General features: G+C 41.4%; 1 non-coding gene across 1 annotated transcript; it reads right to left on the bottom strand.

Moving 5' to 3' along the window:
- Positions 1 to 10,555: 10,555 nt before the first annotated feature.
- Positions 10,556 to 10,674, bottom strand: LOC148666746 (5S ribosomal RNA). The gene has a single exon (XR_015938152.1). It is a non-coding gene; the product is annotated as a 5S ribosomal RNA (ribosomal RNA).
- Positions 10,675 to 11,798: the final 1,124 nt, after the last annotated feature.

Raw genomic sequence — 11,798 nt, 5'->3', positions numbered from 1 at the left:
CAGCTTAGTATCTTTCTGTAAGTTTTTTTCTTCTTAATTAAACGTTTAAAATACATGAATTTCATAAAGACAACACACGTTTCGAACAGAAAAAAATAATATTCTGTTCTCTTCCTGGTATGTATAACAGATCAGCAGGTCTTATTTTCCCAATTGCTTTTTTCCACTGTATTTATCATATTGGCTAGCCAATGTCCTCTCTTAGCTAGGTAATGTTACTTGTGGATGTGTTTCTGCGTTGTGTAGAAGCACATATATCCATAGAAAGTGTATTATACCACTATTTGAGCTACAGTACATAAAAATAATTATTATTAAAAATAATATCGTTATTAATTTCTTTAGGTACGTGATTCCATATTATATTCCCTATTAATCAAATTCTAAAAGTATGCTTTTGTTTACTCCGATAACGAACGCATTCACAGAAAATGTTAATATATTATGACTTTTCACAAAGTATATAAACTTAAGATGGTCAGAAGGAGCATGTAAAAACGTTTCCGAAACGTGGTAAAATCTTACCACATGTAAGACTTTGATGCTTAAAATGTTTAGGAAGAAAGTTTTCTTTAAACTACCAATACCAATATACAAGGTTATCAATATACAAGGTATATAATCTCGAAGAGATGCAAACACAAAGAGATACACAACAGAGAATATATGTCAATATATATCGTTCGGTTATCAAATCGCTAATCAGTGTTATTACCCACTGTTACTCTAAACTCGGAAGTAAATACATTACTCATGAATTAAATTGATAACAACTTGTTTTGAGGGACAATTGAATTCTCGAGATGCAATGTAGAACATGGGGTTTACTTATCCACCGTGTATGGATTTGGAATTTCCCAGCACGAACACCAAACCAGCTGACAGGCTCTGTTGCAGTCTCTGTTCCAGCGGTTGTCCAATGGGCGTTGTCCCGGCGTCCTCTGGCTACCGGCCAACCAGGCGAGGCCCAGCTCAGAGTAGGACGGGCGGAGGAATCTGACTGCGGCGCGCAGGGCAGTCGTTGCTCCGAGGGGATCTACCAGCAGTCCGGCTGGCTAGTAGAAAGTCTCTATGCACAGAGTGTGACCGCGAGTCCTCACAAGTCACTCTTTTGCCTGGGAAGAAGCTGGTTCGTTCCCGGTCCAGTGCTGCTTCTGAATAAGCTATTCAGGTTGTCGACGAGGGTCCAACTGTAGGCTGCCGTTGATCAAGCGGAGCATTCACGTTGGTAGAATTCTGAGTACGTAAGGGATCCTCGGCCTCGCGCTTAGAACAAAGTCCAAGTCCTTTTGCAGACAACAGCAGTTGTCACGTGATTGTCTCTGAGGATGCGCGAAAATGGCCAAGGAGAGCCCCGATCTGAGCTTGCGCTCCCTTTTTGACCAAGACCCAGATGTGTGCTGATTGGTTGAGAGCTTGGCGGGCATTGGAGACCCACATGGTATTACCACGCCCTGCCAGTCCCTGATTGGTTGGTCAAGATGAGATATAAGTCACTTACTCTTGACACTTATGAATGCAGTCCAGATGTCCATTCGGCACTCCCTAGACTGATAGGCGCCAATGGATGACCATTGATCATGAAAGCCAGGCTTAGCTAAGTGCTTCCCCGTCTGGGAGCTTGTTCCTTATCAAAAGAAAACATCTTAAATCAGCCTGCATGAATACTTTCTCTGTGGCTGCACCACAGAGATGGAGGGTGAGATGGGGCCTCCTTTAGGACAGCATACCAACGCTTAATTCTGTCTTATTAACAAGCATTGCCGCTACAATAGCAATTCAAATACAACAGCCACACTGCTGAAGCCATATGTTTTACCAGACACGCCCCCTAACCTTATACAACCTTGCTTTGGCTGCGGCCCCTTTATTTATTTTGTAATGATTTTTTCAATATGGCACCATTAGACAGCCGGTACATGGGGATAGGGGGGTGGTATTCACGAGTCAATAGCTCTTCAAACACAACAGCCACAGTGCTGCAACCAGGTGTTTTACACACCAGACAGGCCCCCTAACCTTATACAATCTTGCTGTGGCTGTGTCCCTTTTCTTTATTTTTTTTTATGATGTTTTCAATATGGCACCATTAGACAGCCGGTACATGGTGATAGGAGGGTGCTATTCACGAGTCAATAGCTCTTCAAGCACAACAGCCACAGTGCTGCAACCAGGTGTTTTACACATCAGACAGCTCCCCTAACTTTATACAACCTTGCTTTGAGTTGTGGAACATTTCTTTATTTTTTAATGATTTTTGTACTGTAATCAAGTGTTGTGCTCATTAATAATAATAATAATAATAATTGCTTACACTTATATAGCGCTTTTCTGGACACTCCACTCAAAGCACTTTACAGGTAATGGGGACTCCCCTCCACCTCCACCAATGTGCAGCATCCACCTGGATGATGCGACGGCAGCCATAGTGCGCCAGAACACTCACCACTATCAGTGAGGAGGAGAGAAGAGAAATGTAGCCAATTCAAAGAGGGGGATTATTAGGAAGCCATGATTGGTAAGGGCCAATGGGGAAATTTGGCCAGGACGCCGGGGTTACACCCCTACTCTTTTCAAGAAACGCCATGGGATTTGTAATGACCACAGAGAGTCAGGACCTCAGTTTTACATCTCATTCGAAGGAAGGCGCCTGTTTACAGTATAGTGTCCCCGTCACTATACTGGGGGCATTAGGACCCACATGGACCGCAGGGTGAGCGCCCCCTGCTGGCCCCACTAGTACCTCTTCCCGCAGGAACCTTAGCTTTTCCCCAGGAGGTCTACCATCCAGGTACTGACCAGGCTCACACCTGCTTAGCTTCAGTGGGTTGCCAGTTGTGAGTTGCAGGGTGATATGGCTGCTGGCCATACTCAGCAGCCTTCAGTACTGAAGCAGGTGTGAGCCTGGTCAGTACCTGGATGGGAGACCTCCTGGGAAAAACTAAGGTTGCTGCTGGAAGAGGTGCTAGTGGGGCCAGCACCACCATTAGGCAGGCCTCCTGACCTTTCACAGTCATGCTTTGTTGTGTGAAACTTTAATTATCTTTTTAGGATTTTTTGAACATGGCAACTTCCACAGAGATGGGTGGGGGGTGTCGGGGTGCTCTTCAATAGCTTTTTCATCTATACACACAAATGGATGTAACCAAGACACTCAGAACCTGTCATGCAGGGGCTGACTACTGAGGATAGGGATCCAATGCGGTGCCCTTGGTAGGGTTGTGGTTGTGGGTCGGAGTAAACAGGCAGGGGTCCGAGTCCGGGAAGGCGTATGTCGAAGAAAACTCAGTCTTCACTCAAGTTGGGAGATTGTCAACAGAGATCTTTAATACAATCAGCTGAAGGGGAGCATATCACAGAGAAAGGGTTTCCCCTAGCACTCAAGACATGTTCACTGGACTGAAGTTATACTTTCCTTTTTTATACATTAAAAGTAGGCAATACTTTAACATATCAAAGGAACATACAGGGAAAGGGGCAGTGTCAGAAGTCAAACAAACAGGACAGGGGGGTGCCATTTGGCATCCTACAATCTGTTTCAATTTTCTCTGGTTGAATGGGTGTGAGGAATCACAGGCTTTAGTTTGCACCTAAGACAGTGGTCTTAGGTGCGAACAGAAAACCTTTCCCACGCATAGTCACTGTCCTGACCTTTTGACTCGGTCTTCCACACGTAGCACAGGCGTAGGCACAGAATCGACAGGCGAAAGTGTAGTCGAGGGACTGGCAGGGGTCGGAGTCCGGGAAGGCGTAGAAGCTGCGTCGGTGTGGATTCAGAAGGCAGAGGCGTAAACGAAGAGACAGGCTGGGGTCAGGATCCGAGAAAGCTTAAAACAGGCGAAGGTACAAAATCGAGTGGCTAAAGCGGTAGTCGGAAAAGCGGGGTCGAGGTCCAGGGGAGAAGTCGTAGTAAGGCAAAGGTGTAGTTAGTACGTAAGCTCCGGGAGAGAATCTCAATCGTGAGCAATGACCGGGGGGCAGATGAGGGTTTAAGCAGAGGACTGATTGACACGTGCACGTTTGGTACGGGGAGAGCTCATAGGAATGCGGGAGCGCTTGACTGCGTGAGGGAGATTCGTGGCAAAACCAACAGAATCAACCTGATCTCACAGAAAAACAAGAATGCCCCCGAGACACCTGCACCCCCCCGGACCACTCTGGTATCAACACCCCCAAACCCATCCATACCAGCTAACAAGACTCAGAATCGGTGCAACCCTCCAACCTGGACCAAGAGCAGGATGGGACAAGAACCTGCACCACACTACGCACCCCTCATCCAGACCAGCAGGACAGCCAGACCACAGACAGCACCATCATGTAACCCCCCTGTTCATTCCAACAGAAAAGCCGAACTGACCCCCACCAGCATGGCGACGCTGCAGCTCTGGTCACACCAGCAGGCCCAATGGGCTCAGAGCTGGGGGACATACAGATGCAGCCATTCAAAATGCGTGGGCGATACCGCATTATTTTCCGGTACGCTGTACGCAGTCTACCGCAAGTTACCAGTAAATACCGCTAGTTACCGTAAATTCTCCTATAATATGACAAGCAAAATAATAGTATCTGGAATTTTGGCAAGGTGGAGCTAATAAAGCTCAACCTCTCATGTTTGAGCTGTGGCCATCAAAGTCTTTAACGAAGATATTACTAATAGTATTAATAATGAATGACCTTGGACAAGCTGTAAGTGTAAACTCAAAGTATTGCCCTGGTCAACATTCTTTTTTTCATTGACCGTCTTTGTAAAAGTAACACCACAGCATTTCGCAATCACGCATTTGTTTCCAATCATGCAAAGTACAGTAATTTTTGAGAATCGATTCACCATGCCTTTCACATGCTCATAAAAGAGATTGATTTAGGAACATAAACATATTACTGTATGAAAACTGTACTATATACAGTATGTATATGTATATTTAATGTCTTAACTGTGCCCGTTTAAGTATTGAATATTCATATCTAATTTTACCACTGAAGGGAAATCTTAGTAGCTGAGCATAAAAAGAATAGGAGCATACTGCAACGCGTGTGAAGGCCATAAACGATATTAATTTTGGAACATAAACATACAGTATATGGCTGGTCTCGGTACTTTAAAGAAAACATACACGAAACATGGTTTCATTATGACCAGAATCGGTCTTGAGATATTTTTAACTTGATTTACAGTATTTGAGAGGTATGTCTTAACACCGATACTAAAGTGCTTAAGTACTGCTCAAGTATATGTTTCTAGGTTTATATTATGCATTTCATACGGTCAAATTACTTTTGAGCAACTAATAAGAAGCGCGAAACGGTATGCGTTTTAGTTTCGTTTTGTGCTGGGACCCGTGGATTGATTAGAGATATCAAGTACATACAAGTCATTTTTTAAATGTTGTAGTTCGTCTTGAAAAAATGTTACGAGTACATCATCTATCAACAATTACACAGGTTCTGTTTCCATATTGCGGATTTTGGTTACGTAATATTATTTTCTAGATTTCACATTGTGAATATATGATTTGGGCAAACAGACCCGCAAAGAAGTACATTATGGGTTGTTGTTTTTTTTTTGCAGTTTTATCTAGAACAAGCGATGCTTAAACCTTTGTCTGATTCTTGTGAAACTATCCACACGACAGTTACAGTACCTAGGAGTTGACTTCAGTGATGTCACTGATGGGATGTTTCTAAAAATCCATCCTCTGTAAAACGTCTTCTCTAGTTGTCCTGCATATGTATTCGCTAATGAAGCTGTGTGTTCTGAGCCTGGATCTCTACATTTCTGTATGAACCAGCTTAGAGGGCTAAAGACAGCTTGTGTTTAAATTGAGTGTAAGGCAATTTATGCTTCTAAAGTCATGGTCAGCATTTATTATTGTACTGTGCTGTAAACTTGTTCTGTGCCTAGTCACATTATTTTATAGCGTTTTTATAGCGTTATCAAATCCGGTGACGCTGTGTGTTAGTTTCCTGACTCCCATGTCACATGGTCTGTGATTGAAACCTGTGAAACCGGTTTAATTCGTCACAGCCAGCACTCCGGCAGAGAGGGGGTTGTACTCGTAAAGTAGAAGCAGGCGAGATTTCCAGTGAAAGACACCTCCCCCCCCCTCCCTCATACGATTCAAATTGTATTACAGCATTGTAATTACACATTGTAATTGTATTACACATTGTACACATGCTTAAAAGAGAAGAGAGAAAATGCAAGCCTTCTTCAGGTGTGAGGGTCTTCTGCTCAGAATGAAATGCTAAAATGTAATGTAGGCTCTGAATGGGTTCAATTATGATTTGGGCTTGATTAAGGTCGCTGCCTTTCATCTAAAACCCTACTTGAATCCTTCTAAACTAAAAATCAGTGTTAGTGAGTTCTAAATAAAGAGGTAGCTAGGTAACAGTGAAACGGGCGGACAGTCTGGGGAGATCGCCCGTTTTCCACGTAAATAGTTCCCTGGTTCCGCACCCCTTGGTGTTTCTCTCTCTCTCTCTCGGGTCACCTGATCATTAGCTCGAAAGATTTCAGTGCTTTGTGTATATTCTAATGGTAGTGGGGGCAGGGTGTGTGGGAACAGGTTTTTGTTGAAATTGCATTGGAGATCTATGTTCTTCACACCTGAAACATTTTCTCTGAAAGCATTTTCTTCGCAGTTTAACCGATCTTGTTACAGCATGTTACAGTTTACTATTATTAACCATATTCATTTAAAGTGCTTAATGCCATTTTTTGACCATGCACGAATATTCTTAAGTCCATATCTTCACAAGGGAATCAGTGCGAATTGCAATACTAATTAAATTAAAACTACTAACTACTAACTAATACTAGCTAATTAAAACAAACCAGAAACGTGTTGTTCTGTCTAATGACATTACATTAATATTTTTACGTTATACATTTTAGAAACGTTTCATCCATACAAACACCACAAAACTATTTTCGATTGTATTTCTGAATAGTATGTTACACTTAGTTCACTGTTTTAAAAACATCTAATTAAGAAAGTTAGGTGTTAGCATAAACTATTAGCAATCAATAATATAAGAATTTAGCACTGTAATAAGCTGTTGCACTTTCCCCCGCATCTTGTAAAAATATATTTTCATTGTTCAAATATACATTAAGTCTGACTATCATATAATAAGTTAAATACAAAACTAAAGAAAAAATAGGGTTAAATATAATTCAAAATATTTTGCTAACAATGTTAACTGTTTATGAATAATAAAATGTATTAACTAAGGAGTAGGATGGCACAGTTGTTAGTATGTTTTTTGTTTTGTTTCTTTTTCATAAATACAACAGTAGTACCTGATGTCTCAGTGGCTTTCAAAATTAAATTATGCATGCAAACCTGTGAACTAAAAAGATAACTAAGATATCCATCCATTTATAATGGTGGCAAAGTGGTAAGCATTGCTATCTTGCAGCACTGGGGTCCTAGGTTCAATTCCTGCCATCCTGTGTGTGTGGGGTTTACATGTTCTCTCTGGGTTACATGGTTTTTCTCCATATGTGTGATATGACTCCCTCTCGCACTCTAAAACATACTGGTAAGTTAATTGGTTTATGGGAAAACTGGCCCTGGTGTGTGTGTGTGTCTGTCTGTCCTGTGATGGACTGGCATATGTCCAGGGTGTATTCTGGCTTGTGTCCGTTGCTTACTGGGATAGGCTCCAAATCCTCTGTACTGGATAAAGAGATTAGATATGGATGGAAGTAAAGGCACTGTGTGGATGGAACTATACACAGTGTTAGAAACCCACTATGAAATGACAGCATCTCACTGAGAATAAAATATCTCATAGTGCTGGCTTAAGTAAACAGCCTTTCCACTTCTCTTGCACATCAGTATCCATACCTAGTTATTTAAACAAATTGCCTCTAATTATAAACATCTTAATATGCTGGCTCTGTTGATCCGCATCAGCTATGTTTGCCCATTCCTTCAATTCATGTGCATCCAACACACAGTTCAATGCCAGCAACTACACATTATCTAAAATACAATCCTTATTTCAGTATCTATGTAAACATATAGTCTGTTAACTTCATCATCTTCATCAAAAGTATGCCTAACCCCATTAGGAAGTGTTCTTGTTATCAGTGTATTCCTCAGCTTTCCCCAAATTATCTTCTTCTTGCCAACATCTCTAGTCTTTTATCCTGCAATAACTCAGCCAACACTTAAATCTCCAAAAGCTGCTTGTGTTAATTTCTTTAAATCACAAATATCATGTGTAAATACTGGCCATATAATACTCTGCATTGTGGAATAATAGTTTATTTTAAAGGGAACTAGAGAAACTAAGAACTAGAGAAATCAAGAAAGGCTTTTTTTCTAGAATTAATAAATGCACATCCTGTTCACTGGGGAAATTAAATCCACACTGAGCAATCTTCAAGATGTTCAGAATATGACAGCAAGAATCCTATCAGGGATGCATTACACCTGTTTTCAAGTCCTTGCACTGGTTACCTATCAGATTTCGAGTCAACTTCAAAATCCTTATCCTCCTTATATACTGTTCTACAACTGTTATTATTGATCACCGAATTATTGTACTTGACATGACTTCATTCAGCCTTTCCTGAACGTCTATGACAGGCAGAGAGAGTGCTGTTTCTGGTGCGATCTTTTGCAGCTGACATTTCACTGTTTTAAACGAACAAGAAATTAGATTGCTCATAAATCACTTATTCTATATAAACACAGTGTAATTGTCCTCCGAAAATCCTCTTTTTCTTGTTCGTTTTAGAGAACTTGATTCAAACTGATTTTAGATGTCAGAAAGGATTTATTTTCTCTGTATTTCCTACATTGCTTTGTCGAGATTTTAACTTTATATCTAACTTTATATCTAGGCTCAGATTTCAACTATAAATCGTACAGTAATTAATAGCAGTAAATACTGACGTTTTGCACCCTCTTACCACAAAAATATATGTTTTGTAGTTTGGATTACAAGATGGCGGCAAATCAGACACCCAGGGGGGGGGGGGGGGGGGCGTCTTCTCGCCTCCATAACTAAAATGCCAAATAGGAGTGGCTTAAGCGACATACACAGTCATGTAACTGACAGTTTGAGGTAGCCTATCATGTAAATTTCGCTTTGTTGCTGATAGGTTAAGCTTTCGAAACTCTGGCCCAAAGTCATGTGACTGATTTTTCGCCCTGTTTCGTTGGTTAAACGCAATGATCACAAGCACCACCATGGTAACTGGGATGTGTAGTTTTTAATTCAGTTTGAATTATAACTGTACGTACTGTCTTCATATTTGGCCAGGGCTTTAAAGAGAAGGCGCGCCAAAAAATGTCGATGCCGTCGTCTCCGCTTTAAAGGTACCCCCGTGCTGGAAGAATTTGACCTCAGAACATTTGCCCAGCGTAGTTATAGTGGACATAAAAACAAGAGTTCGCTGGCATTATATCCTAGAAGACATAGACCGGCGCCAGACCGGTAAATGCTTGATGAACTAGGGATTGGACAGTTTCCAAGTGATTGTACAATCGATTGAAATGTCCAAAAAAATGTGCAAAAGAAATAAACAAAATAATCATTTATTTCTTTGTCATATTGGCTAGCTAATGTCCTCTCTTTGCTAGTTAGTGGCTGTGTTTCTGCGTTGGGTAGCAACGGGTGACTGTTCTCAGGCGGAAGATGTAAACAGCTTAATTTTCATGTTAAATAATTTTTAAAAATTAAAATTCATTCTATACAGCAATCACTTATTTGGGTACCGTTTCATAAAACTTTCATGCTTAAAATGTTTAGGGAGAAATGGAAGACTGGTGTGTATTTTTTCTTTAAACTATCAAGACCAGCCATACACAGTACAGTTTATGTACATACAGTAATGTTTATGTTCCTAAATTAATATCGTTTATGACCTTCAGATGCGTTATGCTCCTCTTCTTTTTATGCTCAGCTACTAAAATTTCCCTTTAGTGGTAAAATTCCATATAAATATTCAAAACTAAGCGGATTGAAACGTGCACAGTAAAGACATTAAATGATTAAATCTTTTCACTACCAACCAATGCACCGCGAGTGCCCCTGTCGGTCATTTTGGCCAGCCAATCACTTACCGCGGTGCCCTGCGGGTTCGTTACTGAACGTTCGTTTTAACGCTCATTTTGAAAGGCTGCATCTGTATTTCACTTCAGCCTTTCACTCTTGCTTCCTTCCAATGAGGACGGAGCTGCGGGAGAAAGGGCGCTATAGAGGATTGCTGTGGAGAGCTGCTGCTGTGCTTTGACATCTGAGCTCTGTGGAAAACGATCTCAATACAATTCTGAAAAACGCGACTCCCCGAACGCCAGCCGAACAAGTCTCCACAGCCGAAGCGCTGTGTCTCTTTTCAGCTGGCGATAAACCTTTCCTCGATCCTTTGCGGACTTGTAAAACTGTTCCTGATCAGAATAAAAAACGCTCACGCTAATACACAAGCACCCGTGTCTCGCCAAAGCTGACAAATAAACAGACGGACAAGCCGCACTGCACGTGTGAACAGGGGAATGAGCGAGCGAGCGGGGATAGGGCGCCTCCTGCGCTTAAAAGCTTACAGCACCTGGTATTCCCAGGCAGTCTCCCATCCAAGTACTAACCAGGCCCATCCCTGTTTAGCTTCCGAGATCAGATGAGATCAGGTGTGCTCAAGGGGGTGTGGCCATAAGCGAGAGCAAGGCTCGCTGGCACCCTTCTTATTGAGAGGACAGCTCCGTCACCTCTTTTACGACGCTGCTTTTTTTCCCTTGGGTTTTTCTCTTCTTCCCACGTTCTCTCTCTTCACTGCCTTCATCCCCGCTCTATTTCACTTCAGCCTTTCACTCTTGCTTCCTTCCAATGAGGACGGAGCTGCGGGAGAAAGGGCGCTATAGAGGATCGCTGTGGAGGGCTGCTGCTGTGCTTTGACATCTGAGCTCTGTGGAAAACGATCTCAATACATTTCTGAAAAACGCGACTCCCCGAACGCCAGCCGAACAAGTCTCCACAGCCGAAGCGCTGGGTCTCTTTTCAGCTGGCGATAAACCTTTCCTCGATCCTTTGCGGACTTGTAAAACTGTTCATGATCAGAATAAAAAACGCTCACGCTAATTCATGTACCGCACCACAAGAATAGTACACGCTGTACATTGTCTGTCGATAATGTTTATGTAGTGCTTTTTCAGCACTCTGCATGTGATTATGCCGGTGGTGTTGTGGGTTAGGTTCCTGACTCCCATGTCACATAGTCTGTGATGGAATACCAGTGGAACTACGAGTTTTTTTTAACAAACATTTCTTTGAAAAAATGAAACGTTTGCCTTGGTCAGAGATTAAATAAAACCTCACTCGCACCAAACAAATTTATATTTCTAAATATCACAACATGATCGGATTTAAGTCTTTTTAATAACAATGAATAGTCACCTATGCGTTACAAAATAAACATTTATATTGATTTGAATCGCGTTTTGATTTCAATTGTAAACGTGTGTTTAAATATATGTGTTTAAAGGCGATATATAAAAGCGCTGATTCTTTTGGAATGTGTTCGGCTCGGGATTAAAAAAAATATTTTGGTGAGGTTTTATTATAATCTAAGGTATGAAAACAAACTAGCTACATTTTTAACACACTTTATAATACACCACTTTTTTGTTGTATCCCAAATGATTTGAAGCATTTCTGTTTTAATTGAACTTCTAGAGTTATTTCTCCAATGTTTAGGAGGATATCGCCATAATAAGGGCATGCTTGTCATATGCTAAAAGAATAGCTTATAACAGGAAATGCAAAGTCTGTTTTTTTAAAAAGCT

The sequence above is a fragment of the Lepisosteus platostomus genome, chromosome 5 (genome assembly GCF_059453375.1).
Source record: "Lepisosteus platostomus isolate fLepPlt1 chromosome 5, fLepPlt1.hap1, whole genome shotgun sequence".
NCBI classification, from domain to species: Eukaryota; Metazoa; Chordata; class Actinopteri; order Semionotiformes; family Lepisosteidae; genus Lepisosteus; species Lepisosteus platostomus.
The sequence above is the reverse complement of the archived record's forward strand: the minus strand, read 5'-3'. Positions and strand labels throughout refer to the sequence as shown.